The sequence below is a fragment of the Felis catus genome, chromosome B3, assembly GCF_018350175.1.
Source record: "Felis catus isolate Fca126 chromosome B3, F.catus_Fca126_mat1.0, whole genome shotgun sequence".
NCBI classification, from domain to species: domain Eukaryota; kingdom Metazoa; phylum Chordata; class Mammalia; order Carnivora; family Felidae; genus Felis; species Felis catus.
This window is the reverse complement of record NC_058373.1, coordinates 35,660,043-35,675,867: the sequence shown is the minus strand read 5'-3', so window position 1 is coordinate 35,675,867 and position 15,825 is coordinate 35,660,043. Positions and strand designations below refer to the sequence as shown.

The 15,825-nt window shown below is 51.3% G+C and overlaps 1 long non-coding RNA gene across 1 annotated transcript; it reads right to left on the bottom strand.

Annotated features, from left to right (window-relative positions):
• Window positions 1–11,109: 11,109 nt before the first annotated feature.
• Window positions 11,110–15,599, bottom strand: LOC111560981. Its single transcript, XR_002743340.2, has 2 exons — window positions 12,383–15,599; window positions 11,110–11,410 (listed from the first exon to the last, which is right to left on the bottom strand). It is a non-coding gene; the product is annotated as an uncharacterized LOC111560981 (long non-coding RNA).
• Window positions 15,600–15,825: the final 226 nt, after the last annotated feature.

Genomic DNA, 15,825 nt, shown 5'->3' with positions numbered 1-15,825 from the left:
TATTGCTGGAATTTCTTGGACCCAGGCCCTGGCCTATGCTGTCTGCCTGAGCAGAGCCTCTACCTGCCATTCCTTAACAGGGGACAGACAGGGGGGTCTTGGGACCAAGAAGGTTCCCCGGTCCGGAGGTCAAGGAAGTCTTCCTGAGGATGGCTGGGGTGGACAGAGCTTCACTCTTACCTGGGAGATGGGGCCCAAGAATAAAGTGAACTTCTAGAGGCCACAGCGAGTCTTTGAAAGTTGCTAAGTAGAGGAGGTACGTGACCAGATTTATGTTGTGCAGAGCAGCACTGGCTGCAGAAAGGGGCCTGGCTTGGAGGCTAAGGTTAGGATCCAGGTTGGGATCCCAGATTTGTGCCCCAGGATCGGGGGCCTGCCTTCACAGACTTGACCACCGGATTTGTGGTTGTGGTCCCGACTCTCAGGGCGGGCCACTGGGTGGCACCACCCCCAGCCTTGGGTGGAAATGCCAAGCAGGAAGGATGGGCTGCCACGAAGACCAGGGATAGGGACCTGAGTCAATTCGGAATGGAAGAGGCCATCAGGAGAGCTGGTCCAATAGGAGGAAAAGGCAAGAGTTTGGGGTCATGCAGGTGGATCTCGGAGAGAAAAAGATGGCGTCTGGATTCAGATCAATATGAAGGATCTGGGACTGAGGTTGCCCAGGCTACTCCTGAGGTTGAGTTGAGAGACCCAGATGGGCCACAGCCATCCAATGCTTAGGGTGGTCCATCAGGCACCCAGGCTCCTTCCAGCTCTCTGCTCTGCCAGCCCCAGAATGTGACCACATCTTCTTATTCACAAGACAGCTGCTGGGGCTCCAGTTATCACGCCCATATTCCAGATGGGAGGAAGGAAGGGAAGAAGGAAGGAAAGAAGGAAAGAAAGTCATGCGCCAGTTGAACGCCCTTTAAAAGGCTTTTCTGGAGGCCCCACCCAATGACTTCTACTTTTAGCTCCATTAGCCACAGATAGCTAGCTATAAGATAGCTTGGGATATGTAGCTTTTTAGTTGGGCCCATTGCTACCTGCCCCCCCCCAAATCTAGGGATTCTGTTATAAAAAATTGGAGAACGGACATTGGGTAGGCAACTAGAAATCTCTATTGCAGAAAGAATAAATAGGAGAAATTAGCATCTTTTTTTCCATTAGATTCTTCTTTTTAAAAATTAAAAAAAATTATACACATTAGTAAATGAGGTCAAGTTATTAACAAAACCGTGAGTGTCTGAGGCAGAAACCCTGGTGCGGGCAGGTACAACCAGGGTGGGTCACTGGGGGTGGATCATCCAGGAGCTCACGTGGGCAGGCAGGCATTTGGGCCATATGTCCCTGCAAATACCCAAGGACGGCACTGTTCTCTTCCCACTGCCCTTAATGCAACCCTAGCTTCCCTTCCAGGTGTGTGGAGAAAGCTTCTTTTTAACTCCCTCTAGTCTCTGTATGAGCCGGCCCCTTTTCAGAAAGGCTCTGAGGTTCCAGGATAGGCAACATATAAACTATTCTTGACACTCGTTCCTGTATTTATTTTCCTCTCCCAAGTCAAAGACAAGTAAAACTGACCTTGGCCCTATTGGGTCAGAGTCTGGGGGAGGAGGATGGACCCGTGACTCACAGTCAAAGCAGACGGTGGGTTTGCACCCTGCACTGTGTGCCCCGGTGGGATATGGGGGAAATAACCAGAATTGCCTTGACAGATTCTGGATGCACAAGATAGAAGCAAGAGTGAAAAATGCTGACTCCAGCCAGTGAGAGCCAACCAGAGCCAATAAAATTGAGAAAACTGACCTATTCTAGCAATTGACGTGGCAGAATTAATGTAAAAAGTAGCACTTCGACTTTAATTTCCCAACATGTTGGAGTGAATAAATCATGATAGCACCAAAACCAAGAAAAGGCCCGAGGCCCCTGTAGATGGCCAGGTTAACCAAGTCAAGCTTAGAAAGTAAATTTCATCTCTGTGAAGTGCCACTGTATGCTCTTTGCTCTTAGAAGGATTTCTTAACGTTGAATTCGAATAACATGTAATATTATGTGTTAACCTTGCGAAAGGAATGGCATCCCCTTCCACACATATGAAAATAGTGATACACAGTGCTGGTGAAGTTGTGGTAAAACATCCATCTTTATCCACCTGGTTAGCCTCGGCATAAACTCCTTTGGGGAGAAACTTAGCTATGCATTCCCGGAGCCATAAGAATGCTTATTCCCTTCTATCCTAGGAATTTATCCTAAGGAAAGGATACCCCATTACCACCAAAAGAAAAAAGCTAAAAAGGATCTGTTATAAATAACCAAACTTATTTCTTTTTTAAGTTTATTTATTTATTTTGACAGAGCGCGTGCGCACGTGTGTGTGTGTGTGTGTGTGTGTGTGTGTGTGTGTGAGAGAGAGAGAGAGAGAGAGAGAGAGCAGGAGGGGCAGAGAAAGAGAGAGAGAGAGAATCCCAAGCAGGCTCTGCACTATCAGTGCAGAGGCCAATGCAGGGCTCGAACTCGTGAAACTGTGAGCTCATGACCTTAACCCAACCCAAAAGTTGGATGCTGAACCCACTGAGCCACCCAAGCACTATTAAACAACCATATTTATTAAAGTAGAAGATGCAGGCATGTGTTTTCTTACTTTTCAATGCAGGCTAAGCAGGAGGCATTCATTATCTCCCCTTTCGCCGAGTAAAACAGTTGGGATCTGGGGTGTAAAATGTCACAGGATGGGAGTGAATAGCTGTGTGCCCAGTGCTTCACCTTCCGGAGCTCAGTGACACGGCCGCCCCCCCCCCCCCCAAACACACACACACACCTGTTAGGCGAGTAGCATCATCCCCTTATGGACGAAGGCTCAACTCTCCCAGTTACTGGGAATGGCAGGATTGATTTCCAGCCCAGCGTTTTTCAAAGAACTGCAACGTGGTCCATTATTCTTGGAAACTCTGCCCTTGGCATTGAGGCATCCCATCTGGGGTTCCGTTCAGGTTTGAAAGGAGAGAATATAATATCATCTGATACCTTACCAACGTGTACTCGACAAAGGAAAAAAATCTCAAGTTCAAACACATACACATGGAGTTTTTTTTTCCCCCATTTCTTTCCCCCTCCTTTCGTTACACACTTTACATTCTCTAAGAAGTTTGGACTCATTAATTACAGTGGTGGTAATTATAACCCACTTGTACTTCTGCAGAGCTCTTCTGAGGAGCTGAGAGTCCTTTATAAACACGAGCTCATTAATCGTCCCAGCAGCAACACAGGTAGAGGGCAGCTACTGTCCTCGGGGCTGGGGCTCCGGGCTGCCTGGGCTGGGGCTGCAGGTGGTGTTGGGGCTGGGCTGCCTGGAGCCCCCTGCCGGAACGCCATTTGCCTGAGGGACTTACCTGGTTACTGGCTTCAAGGGCATCAAACTGCCTTGGCGTTGCAAAATCAAAGTCCTTGGCCGAGCACTCCTCCAGGCCACGCTCACAGGACAGACCAGACACCCGAGCTGGCACACCACGACCGGGCACAGTGCCATCTAATGCTCTCTGACCTCTGCACCCTGGCTCTCATCCCTTGTGGGTCACGCCTGCCTCCTCTTTCCCAAGCCAGCCCCCTCCTCAGCTGAGGATCTGCCCATTCTGCAGCCCCTCCCCTTCTCTGCCCTCAACCAAAATGTGCAGCCTGAACCACTCTTTTCGTAGGCAACTTGGAGCAGTACGGCCTCTCCTGGGTTGCCGTCTTGCGTTGTGAGTGATGTTCCGAATCGTGGTTTGGCATTCCCTGAAAGGACAGTCTGGTCTTCTTCCCAGCCAAGAAGAGCCTCTCGCAGGAGGGGAACGTCTTCCCCACACTTCTGGGAACTTCAGGGACTAGCACAGGGATTGGTATGCAGTAGGGGGGTAAGAAATACTGACTGATGGGCAGCTGGGGTCCTAAGCAGCTGTCTTTCACAGAACGCCAACAGGAAATGGATACTGCTGTTACCTCCCTGCCTCCACTGGGCTAGAGTCCTGAGTCACTTGGGTACCATCTGAGTGCCTGATCTCACATCTCCATGCCTTACCTCGGTGGCCCCTTCCCTCTCCCACCAGGCCTACCTGGAATACCAAACTGTGCTCATCCTTCTCACCTATATTCGAATGCTATGTATTAGTGAATCTCCCTGAGCCGGTCCTTCCTCCTCGAAAGGTCATTGCCCTCTGCTCTGAGCCCCCACAATGTAATGCACATGAAATGGTCCAGGTTGTGGCTGTGCCCCTTCCTAGCTGCAGGGCCTTGGATAGGTCCCCACCCTCCCCAAGCCTCTGTGTCCTTGTCATTCCATGGTACTGACATGCCAACTGGGTGATGTCACGGGCACGCAAAGGGAGAGCTCAGTGCCCGGTGTTTCGTATGCCCTCACTGCTAGCCGTTCTGTTCTGCTGCATGGAGGGGTGTGGGGTGGAGGCTGGGGCCTCATTCATTGTTGGAATGAGTGACTGTCAAACCTCTTGGTTTTGAAAAGCTTATCAAGTGACCCCTGATGTACAGTTACATTTGTCCAGTCTGAAGACTCTCCCATGAGAGGGAAAACCAGGTTCCAGAAAGTGGGGCCAGGGTTGGGGAGGGTGTATCCAAGGTCAACACCTTAAATAAAAGTTGGAGCAAAGATGAGACACATAGAGCCCAGCTCTGGATGGGACCTTCCATGTCACCCAACCAACAACATATCTGATGCTCAAATAGCACCAAATATTGGGTACGCCTCACCACTCTTTTCATCATTCTTTCTTTTCATTCTATTCGCTCATATAAGATACGGTCATATTCTCATTATCAAACAATCATCGCAGAGAAAGCAGAATTCGCCGGGATGCCCACCTTCTGCCTCTCCCCACTGGCATTGGGTTTTCTATGTATCCTCACAGAACCTTTTCTGTATGCCCGATTATTTTTTATTTTATTTTGAGGGCACATGGAAAACTTCATAAAGATTATGCTACACAATTGGTGTTATTCTCAAGATAATATTAAACTTGGCTTCTCTGTCTCATATGTGTATATATATATATATATATATACATATATATATATACGTATATATATATGGCGGGCAAAGTCCTGGGGGCAGATCCTCTTCAGTCATGGCCACAGCTGTTGCCCACATTGACACTCCATTTGGGAAATGTTGCTGAGCATCTACTGAGGGCCAAGCATTAGGCATCAAGCAAAGTCCTCTGAGTTACACTGAACTCAGTTTCCTACATTCCTGCCTGCATTTCTCCATCTCATCCGTTAGGAGGTACTGGGAGTCCGTACCAATTACTTTACAGAAATTTAAGTCTATTACATTTATTGTGTTTTTCTGATCACCCTTCCAGTAACCTTGTCCAAGAGTGCTTGTTTTGACATAGGCTTATTTTGATTCAGCTAGTTGTTGTAAAGCCTTCTTGAGGCCTGATGGTCACCATCTCATTTCCCAGTGGCCAATACATCCTTGCTTTAATCACTTGTACTGCAGTCCCTCCCTGGATCAATATCAGGCTCATGAGAACACAATATTTCTCTCTTTTTTTAAGATTGCTTATTTTGAGAGAGACAGAGAGAGAAAGAGAGAGAGAGAGGCAGTGTGAGTGGGGGAGGGGCAGAGAGAGAGAGGGAGAGAGAGAATCCCACACAGGCTCCACACTTTCAGCGTAGAGCCCAATGCAGGGTTTGAACCCCAGAACCCATGAGATCACGACCAAAATCAGGAGTTGGACGCTTAACTGACTGAGCCACCCAGGTACCCAGAGAACACAATATTTCTATTACTACTCGACTTATCTCATCTCCACAGTCCTCCCGAGATCACCACCAGCTGTTTGGTGGTCTTTTTTGCAAGAAGCTCTCAAGACCCTGGGGTATATAGCTCATTGGCCTTAGGAGACTGGACTGGTTCAGAGTAGTCTGAGCTCTCTAACCTCCTCCCTCCTTTATAGATATGCCTCCAGCCCATACCATTCTTTCTTCTCTGGTCTGAAGCTCACTTCCTGGCCTGAGAAGAAATCAGCAGGAGAAAATATCTATTTCCTCTTCACCCCCTGACATCACTGGAAGGCACGGTGGGAAGGCCGTGGGGCCTCAGGAATCAGACAGACCCTTGTTCAAATCCAAGCTCCGCCACCAGCCAGTTCTATGACTGGGGGCAAACTGTTGAACCTTGCTAATGCTTGCTTTTCATTTCTGTAAAGTGGGCAGAATTGGTTTAAAATTGGGAATAATGTCTTTGCTCAACAATTGGTAGTTACAATTACCACTATCTTCCCAGGTGGCTTGACCAACCATCCCTTGGAGACAAGAAGTTCTGAGCTTCTATAAGAAGCACCGAGAGGAGAACGAAGTAATTCAGGGCACTTTGGGCTGGAGGGCAATTCTCCGAAATCTTTCTGCAGCACAGCTGCTCTCCTGGTCCCTGGATGGGGAGAGGTTATGATTGGTCCAGTGTGCCTTGCTTAACCCCATCCTCTTTCTGTCCATCATGGAGAAGACCCTAGCCACAGCTCACCCCCAATACTGATCTCACTCATGGATTTCATAAGGTTTTTGCTATTACTACTTAGTCAGACTCCTTTACAAATGAGGAAACTGAGGCTCAGAGAGGCTCGAGGATCAACCTTGGCTCAAGGTTCTCCAAAAATTTGGCTGTGGAGCTGGGGCTCCTACCAGGAATTCTGGAGGACCATCTCTTCCCCTGAGCTTCCTCCCTTCTGATCCAGTTCCGCAGAGTTGACAGGGAGCCTTCCTTAAGCCCAAAGGCTCAGTGCAAACCAATTTCCATCACTCACCCCTGTTCCTCCTTCTTCATGCCCTGTCCCTACGCCGGGAGGCTCGCTTACGCATCAAGAATCATATCTCTGCCGTATGACCTTGGGCAAGTCACTGTCCCTCTCTGGGCCTCCCTCCAATGAGGAGGTAGGAATCTCTGATCTCCAAACTCACCTCCACTCTGACAACCTCAGATTCCGCGCGGGCGAGATCCACATCTTCATCACTCCCCCCGCTCAGGGTTGTATGATCCCCAGGCTCCTTCTAGTCCGTAATGACAGTTGACCATTCTCTTCCAGTCTTACTTGCAGGCTTCGTGTCTCAAGTGCTCGGCTCGCGGGGTATGGGGCAGGCATGGTGGTCCCTTAATGCAACGATGTGTGCACCGTGAGCTTATATAGCAGTCAACTAACAACAGCCTCTCCACAGCAGAGTTTCCTTGGAAAGATCCCAGTCTTGCGGAAGGCACCTGAATGCACCACCGCCCCCCCCCGCCCTGCACCCCCCGATTCCCCACCAAAGCTACCTGGGGTCCTGCTGAGGGCTCTCAGGAAAACTATTCTAGAACTGGGGCTCCCTTGGCACGGTCAGCATCAGATCATCAGCTGTTAAGAGCCAACTCTGGAGGCAGCCCCAACCCACATGCACACACACACACACACACACACACACACAGACACACACCTCCCACCCCACCTGAATCAGCGTTTGGAGAGGAGCTGAAGCAACTCCTACTGGGGCCCAAGTGGCTCCCTGCGCACGCAGCCACATCCTGCCAGCGCCTCCCACTCTCTCCCGGGGCCACACCTGCAGAAGGATGATAAGGGAATCGGATTCACCAGCGACACCGGCGGTGCAGTCCAAAGATCCAGCATATTTAGCTGTGTTTACCCGCAATAATCAGCTTCTCAAAGACATGTCGCCGGGCAGCTCTTGCTTGATACATTGATTATGCCGCCTCCTATTTTTGGCCCCCAGGGGCAAACAGCTCTGATTAATATTTCACAACACAGCTTCCCGCCCCCCCCCCATATTTCTTTCTTCATGTTGTTGCTTTTCTCTTTTTTATTTTTTTTTTATTTTTTCCTCCTCCCGAGCCCCTGAGAGCCTGATAGAGAGACGAGGAATATTTTACCGTCTCTTGTGTCTGCCTGCTCCAGTAATCAGCGGACTCAATCACACTTGCAGTGTTTTTATGAATTAATAACAGGCACTTTGGAGGGCTAGCGGGGGAGGCAGGAAACTCCATCTATGGAAGCTTAATGAACGCCGTGGGGAACAGCTACCTCTCCGCCTCCAACGCCGCCGCACGGTGCTCTAAATCATGGTCGCTGAGACTACCCACTCACAGACCAGCCCTGACCACTTGCGTGGGGCTCCCGAGGGCCCCTCTGTCCCTGCCGGGTCCTCCCAGGAGCAGGGATGTGGGAAAGAAAGAGAGACGGAGGGGCTCTGGGTTGGCCAGGGGAAATTGTGAAAGCCGATGTTGTGAAACACCACTTTCTGGATAAGATATCCAGTCCGTCGTGGTCTGACACGTGGTCCTACTGTGGCTGACCAACCCCAGTCCACACCACATGACATTCGCTCCTGGAGCACGACTACCATCCCAAACGCCATTTGAGAAGACCCATCCGCCCACCATGTGTTTGGCTATTAGGGCAGTGACAAATGGCCACAGAAGTTTCTCAACATTTATCGTCGGTTACCCTGCGTTCTGGTAACAAACTCACAGACGGGCCCCTACCCTCACATGATACTTTGAACGGCGCTGACCCAGGCCTGAGTGCCACATTCTTTGTTGTTTCCATTTTTTTTCTTTTCTTAATGTTTATTTATTTTTGAGAGAGAGGGGGAGACAAGAGCATGAGCAGGGGAGGGGCGGAGAGAGAGGGAGACACAGAATCCGAAGCGGGCTCCAGGCTCCGAGCTGTCAGCCCAGAGCCCGACGCGGGGCTCGAACTCACGGACCGTGAGATCATGACCTGAGCCGAAGTCGGACGCTTAACTGACTGAGCCACCCGGGGTGCCCCCGACATTCTTTATTTGCAAAGGGAAATGTAACCACCGAGTAAACCAGGACGGTGTGGCCGGGATCAGAGCAGCAGGCCAGCAGGGCAGGACAGGTTCTAACCAGAAAGTTCTATTAGAAGTAAGACGTGTGTAGCTCACTCTTTCGCTCTCCCTCCCTCCCTTCCCCCCCTTCCTTCCTTCCTTTCACTTTTTATTTTGGCAGATGTCATATCTACACAGAAATAAAACATCACTGAGCTTTGGTTATTAAGCTGAATATTTATGACCTCACCTACCCTGCAAGGACAGGGTTCTCGGCCACCGCGTGCCACGGGCCCAGGATGCTGGGGGGCCAATGTGCTCACCCAGCCTTCCTCTTCAGAGGTGTTGTGCAGCCCAACCCCCCTCCAGTGGCCAGGGCTACTCTCTGGCATAAGACCCTCCCCAGGGGACGCCCCCCCCCCCCACCCCAGGCGGGATAGGTCCTTAGATTACACGTTCAGATACTCAGCTGCGTTCCGTGCAATAGGTGACCGGTCTCATTCTTCATATTTTGAGTCTTTCTCATTCCTTCTCACGTCGTAATCTTCCAGGACCCGGGGAAACAAGGAAGCGAGAGCTTGGAGGGGCGCTGTGCACTTTGCCTGGGGTTTAGGGGGGCTCCTCCATGAGACCTGCTGAGGCACGTCCACACGCAGGAATACCAGCAGTGGGAAAACTGGCAAAGCTCTGCACCCGAGCCCGGTGCCAGGCCCAGTGCTGGGCAGTGGGGCTCCAAAGAGAAGAGCGCCTGTGTCTCCCTCAGGGGGCTCATCGGCCCACGTTCAAGTGCCCGGGCTTGCGGGACAGTAAACACTGGTCACCTGGTGAGAGAGCTTGGTAAACCACCCACGCCTCTGTGAACCAGCTGCTGGAGAGGGAACCCGGAGACGAAGCCAGCAGGGAGGACGGTGATGATAGACGGAGGGGGAGGGGGCGGAGGGAGGTGGATAGACAGAAATAGAGAAACAACACACACACACACACACACACACACACACACACACAGAGGGGCTCTGGGAAAACCTGAACTGGGGGTAGATGGCGAAGCAAGGGGAGGGGAAAATGAGGCAGATAGAAGCCGCACTGGGCTCTGTCCAGGGGGCCCGGCAAGGTCTCAAGGCCCCATCACGCACGCCTGCCTTCCGGTTGCTAAGGGCACAGCTCACTAACCAGGCTTCCAGGAAACCACCGTCCAGATCAGCAGACAGCCCTCCTGGGGATTAGTCCCTGCGCTCGAGCCAGAGAGGACCGCTTTTTGGCCACGATTCCTCCCAAACCATCAAATTCTGCCGCGCTTAGGCCTCTGACCAGGTCTCCCTGGGATAGTCGGGCTTGCGGGTTTTTATCACTGTGCTCCCCAGATGTGGACCCCAGACCAGCAGCCTGCGCCTCCCCCGGGAGCTCGTGAGAAACGTCGGTTCTCAGGCCCCTCCCGGGCCCCTGAAGGGGAATCCACATTTTAACTCCCCCTCAAGGTCATTCATGGGCACGTTCAAGGGTGAGAGGCTCTGGTCTATCACACACCTGGGGACCCCTTCCTAGAACACCAGCTTGCCTACCACGTCCCTGCCGGCTCCCCTGCCCCCCAGACCCCGTGCCCAGTCGGTGTCCTGGCTTGTCGCCAGTGGTCCAGCTCTCCGGCCGGCCTCTCGGGGCCCGGAGATAATGGCATCATATTGATGTCTCCCAAATGCATTTTAGTGAAAATGTCTTAAAGATCTAAAAGCCTTTAAACATCCCAGGGAATGCGCTTCTAATAATACGATTTCAGGCCCTTGACAAGCCTTGACAAAAAAAAAAATATATATATATATATATAAATATATATTTATATATATTTATTTATATATTTATATATATTTATATATATTTATTTATATGTTATTGTATTATATATTATATATATTATTATATATATATAATAATAATATATATTATTTATTTATATATATATTTCTAGATAGGGAAAGAAGCCCTCCTGATATTGCTTAAATTCGGTCACGGAATAATAACTGGTACTTGTATAGCCTCTTAATTTTACAACATGTGTTTATTCCTTCTCTCCTCCAACGCTCCTGTCACCTGCGAGATACACAAGACAGCTTTCGGGGTCCCTATTATACGATGAGGAAACTGGAGTTCAGAGCGCTTAAGAGACTTATCGGTGGTCACCCAGATGCCGTGGAGCAGAGGCCGGCACGGACCCCCAGGTCACCTTCCCCACTCACAACCCCGGGCTCCGTCTGGACACGGTCACAACCTGTCCTTCCAGAAAGAACTGTGTGCACGCTGAGCTTTGTTTATTGATTTATTTATTCAATAGTAGCCCATCTTACACAGGAGTCAAATGTCCGGTCAGCACAACAAATATATCCCTTAGGCTCCCAGCTCTAAACCAGAAGCAGGGGCGGGGGGGGGTGGTGGTGGTGGTGGTGCAGGGAGCGGGGGATGGGGGGGGGAGACAGGATAAATGACATCCAGCCCTTACTTTTGGGAGCTGGCACGTTACGGCTTCATTTTTAAAAAACCCTTTGCTGGAGCAGAAATGCGTTCTCACATCCCAGCATCACCAAAAAAATACATGGATTTGTTTTTCCTGTAAGAAAGCAGAAATTTCTTTTATCTTCAAAACGAGGTCACACACACACACACACACACACACACACACACACAGAGACAAAAATCTCGGCTGCCGAACCCCTCCCCCACGCCCCAGCCAACAGGTGTTTCCCATAATGCCTCTGGTTCCAACCGGAAGTGGGGGGCCGGGAGGGATGGGTTAGCACCTTTCAGAGCTCCTGGGGCAAAATCAAACGTCTACAAAACACGAAACCTCTTTTTGTTTTTTTTTTTTCAGCAACACGTTTAAAGAAGCTCTTCTCAAATTGAATTTAAGGTGGTTTCACTTCCCTCTGCTCTTCTATCAAAACCTACCTTTTCTGTGTCCCATTTCCTCAGAGGCTCTCAAGTAATTTAAAGCTAATCTGTTAAGCCACTTTGCATTTAGGAGGATTTAACCAATATTAGTATAATATTTTAACCCGCCTCCCCTCCCCTCCCCCCAAATATGCTTTTCTAAACTCATCACTGCCCTAATCCAGCATTTCAGAAAATGTGTGTCCGCAGAGCCCTAGCGAGGGCTTGGTGAAAATACTTCCCTGGTCAGTGGGGCTGGGAAATCTTGGAGGCTACAACCCCCGCTTTTGGTCATCAACATGGTAAAGACTCTGAGAAGTCCTGCAGGGTGGAAAACTCCACACTGAATTCAGCACTGCTCAAACTTGTTCCCCCCGCGCAGAGCCCTTTAACACCCGGTCCCAGTAATCTAGTGCTCCTGTCAATGCTCTTGGGAAATTGTCAAAACCCAGTGGTTGACTCCCCCCATGGGGATTTTAGGTTGTGCAAGTGAGCCAAGCAGGACTTCCTCTGTCCCTCAAGTCGCCCTGCACCCGTGGCATTCCCCTTGGCCTCTCCTCTGGGTCTGGGGCAAAAGTAGCAGAAAAGCTCCCAAGCTCATGCCTGTCTTTGACTGGCTGTGTGACTGTCCCTCAGCCTCTCCGACACTCACCTGTGAAATGGCGGGACAGTCCCTGCCCGCTGTGTCTCACGGGGGTGGGGAGGCCCAGCCACAAGCTGCACTTCTAGGGCACCCCAACACGGGTTGCCCTGGATTCCACGGCGACACCAGAGCAGCTGGCTTCTTACCCACTGGACAGTGGAGGGTAGAAAAGGCTTTTCCCCGGAGCGGCGACTCCAGCTCCCCAAATCGGGCTGACATTTATGTCGTCTCTCCTCTCCCACACAGGCCAGTGTCGGAGCTGTAGCATTGCCCGGAACCTTACGTTTTGGCCACGGCACCCGTGATCATGCCTCCTACTTGGTCTAGGAGGGGGGCCAGCCAGGTTGTGGGAGAGCGAGGCGGCGTGCCCCGCCCCCTCCGCCGTGTGGCTGGCCACCGGCTTCCCCCCAGTCATCCTGCCTGTCTTTTGCCCTGTCCTTCCCCCGAGCCGCACCTGTTGGTAATCTGCACTGACATGTGTCGAGCACAAAAGCCTGGCAGTTAGAAATCCCGGAGGATTTATTTTCGTCACATACATGCATACCTTGCGTGCAGTCGGACGGGGGTGGTATTTATGTCTCAGCTCTCTGTTGCAAAGGGTAAAAAAAAAAAAAAAATACAGTGGAGCTATAAATGTGTACATTTTGAACAGTTGCCCTCATGTACTGTGTATATAACTCAGCTGCAAGAAATTTAAACATAAACGAGGTTGTTTTTTTTTTTTTTTCTCTTCTCCCTGAGATTGGATGGAGGAAAATTTGGCCATTGGCATCTCCATTATTTTTCTGCACCAAGTGCCAAAATCAGGCATTAAAATGCAACACCTCCACCCCCAGAAAAAAGAAAAAAAAAAAAAAAAAGAAAGAAAGAAAAAGAAAAGAAAAAAAAGCCACATGCACATGACATACAGCCTAATTTTCTCTGGGGAAGAGGTTGCCGTTGTTGATATGACATGTTTTGGTAGCACAAATGTTGGCTCCTCAACCTATTTTGCTCTTTTCTGTACTCTCAAAATGGGAAACATTTGAGAGAACACACACTCAAAGTTCAGAGCACTTCCCCCCTCGCCCCCCACTGGCTGTGAGATTTCCTTGCAGGAAAATCTGTTCCAGACTCCAGGGCAAACTGTCCAGGAGTTGAGGCTGCACGGTGGGGTTTTATTAATGGGCACAGGAGGAGAAGGGTCTCGCGTCCCCTGCAGGGTCGAAGAGTGGGCAACTGGGAATACTAGGAAGCGATGAAGATATGGACCAGGCAGGGAAAGGGGAGGTGACAGGGGGCGGCCACTGGAGAAATCCCCAAGGCCAAGGCAAAGCGGATGGGGATCGGGAGCTAACTTGTGCGAGCTGGAAACGGACATAGGAAGGATGAGACCTGCAGGCTTTGCACACAGAGGGACCTGAGTTTGAATCCTGACCTAGGCAAGGTCTTCCTAGATGGGGGGCTGCCTCCTCCTGGGAAGCACAGGTTTTCTCCTTTTGTCCAGCAAGCAGCTTCCCAGCCCCGAGTCCACATGATCCCTAATGGTGGCCCCATGGCTCGTCCTTTGTGCCCTCGGCTGCCATTTTGGATTCTACCCTCCCTCGCTAATGGCTCAAAGGCCCTGGCGCTCCTCGTTCCCAGTCCCTCCATTGGCACTTGACCTTTGGAAAGGCTGTCTTCTTCCCTACCTTCCTGACTACACAGCTGTAATGAACCCTGCGAGGGCCGGGCCAGGAACAAGGCGCAGTGGGGAGACAGGGCAGGATCCGCCACGTCCCCAACCCCAAAGAGGTACTCTGGGGAAGGCAGGTGTGCAGACCGCCCACTAAGACGCAGCCCAGTGGCCTGTGTGCCCTGTGTCTGCGAGTTAACACGGGCTTGTGTCCGTAATGACGGAGGTTGCCGGCTTTCGTGCCCCCTCCGCGAAGCAGCATCGTCCCTTGGGGGAAGTCAGCCCTGCCGAGTATTTCCAATAGTTCCACAGCTGTTTTCACAGGCAGCTATGGCCCAGCCTGGCTGGGCCCGGTGACAGGTCCCGGCATCACCCCAGCTAGCGGGTAGAGAGCTTTTCTTCCCACGGGGGAGTCCTCCACCAGCTCCCCCCCCCAACTCACACCCCGACAGCGTCGCCCCCGCCAAGCATCAGGCGGACCTGCTGTGTGGCCCTACTGGGTGCCCAGTGGTCACACAGTTCTCAAGAACTGTGTGTTAAGTGGGCATCAGAGCATCACTGTCAGATCTCAAGAGGGGGGCTAAACGTGTTGAGAATAGTGACTTTCTTGGAGTCTTGTCAATTTTTCCAATACACATTTCTTAAAGTTGAGAAACTAGCCAAAGGGTAGGGGGAGAAATGTAAAATGTAGAACCCACACTTACAATCCCGTTGCCCAGTCCCCTACTGTTAAGTGTTTTTCTGTATTTCCCCTAACGGGCTTTTCTGGAAGGGCCTTCTGCAGGGGCAGCAGGAGTTCTACCCTGAGCCACGCAGATGCCCAAGAAGGAGATGAGAAGGAAAAGTCTGAACAAGAATCCAACAGGCTTTGGGATGGGCAGAAAGAAAGGGCTGAGTCCTGCCCCCCCCCCCACTCCGGTCCTCAAAGACGAATTGAGGGCGGCGGGGGAGGCTTCTGGAAGAAGAGAGGTCCAGAGTGGGAGACAGGATGCTATGCAGTGTCAGACCAAGAGACGGATTCAGGCTATGCAAGTGCAGGGGTGGGTGGGGTCCCGGGGAGGGGGGAATCGGGGAAGGGGTGGGGGGCCAGATGTCAGACAGGACCTTCGCGTCCCTGCCCCGTAGGAGCTTGGACAGCTGGCCGGGAGCATGGGAAGCTGCTAATTGACAGCCCGATGGCAGGTGAGCCCTTGCTAAGTACTTGCTCACCCCTTTCCCTTCTCATTCCCACTCACACGACACCGTCCTCGGTCTCCAGCTCCCTCTCTCTGAGCAGACCCAGTCGTTCAGACAGGCGTCCTGAGGTATTCCACGCTACCTCTGTGATGGCCCGGAGTGGCATTATCCCATGGGGCACTGTCGGGCCAGGTCCCTGACCGTTTTGTGATCCAAAAGAAGAAACTCACCGAAGCTAGGCCAGTGTGGTTTGGTCTGAGGAATCTCAAGGATCCCCACCCCTGCCTGAGGCCATCATGTTTTGGGGTGCTACCCTTCCAGCTCCTTTTTTTTTTTTTAATTTTTTTTTCAACGTTTTTATTTATTTTTGGGACAGAAAGAGACAGAGCATGAACGGGGGAGGGGCAGAGAGAGAGGGAGACACAGAATCGGAAACAGGCTCCAGGCTCCGAGCTGTCAGCACAGAGCCCGGCGTGGGGCTCGAACTCACGGACCGCGAGATCGTGACCTGGCTGAAGTCGGACGCTTAACCAACTGCGCCACCCAGGCGCCCCATACCCTTCCAGCTCCTTAAGAGACAGTGTCCTGGGGGGCGCCTGGGGAGCTCAGTCGGTTGGGCGTC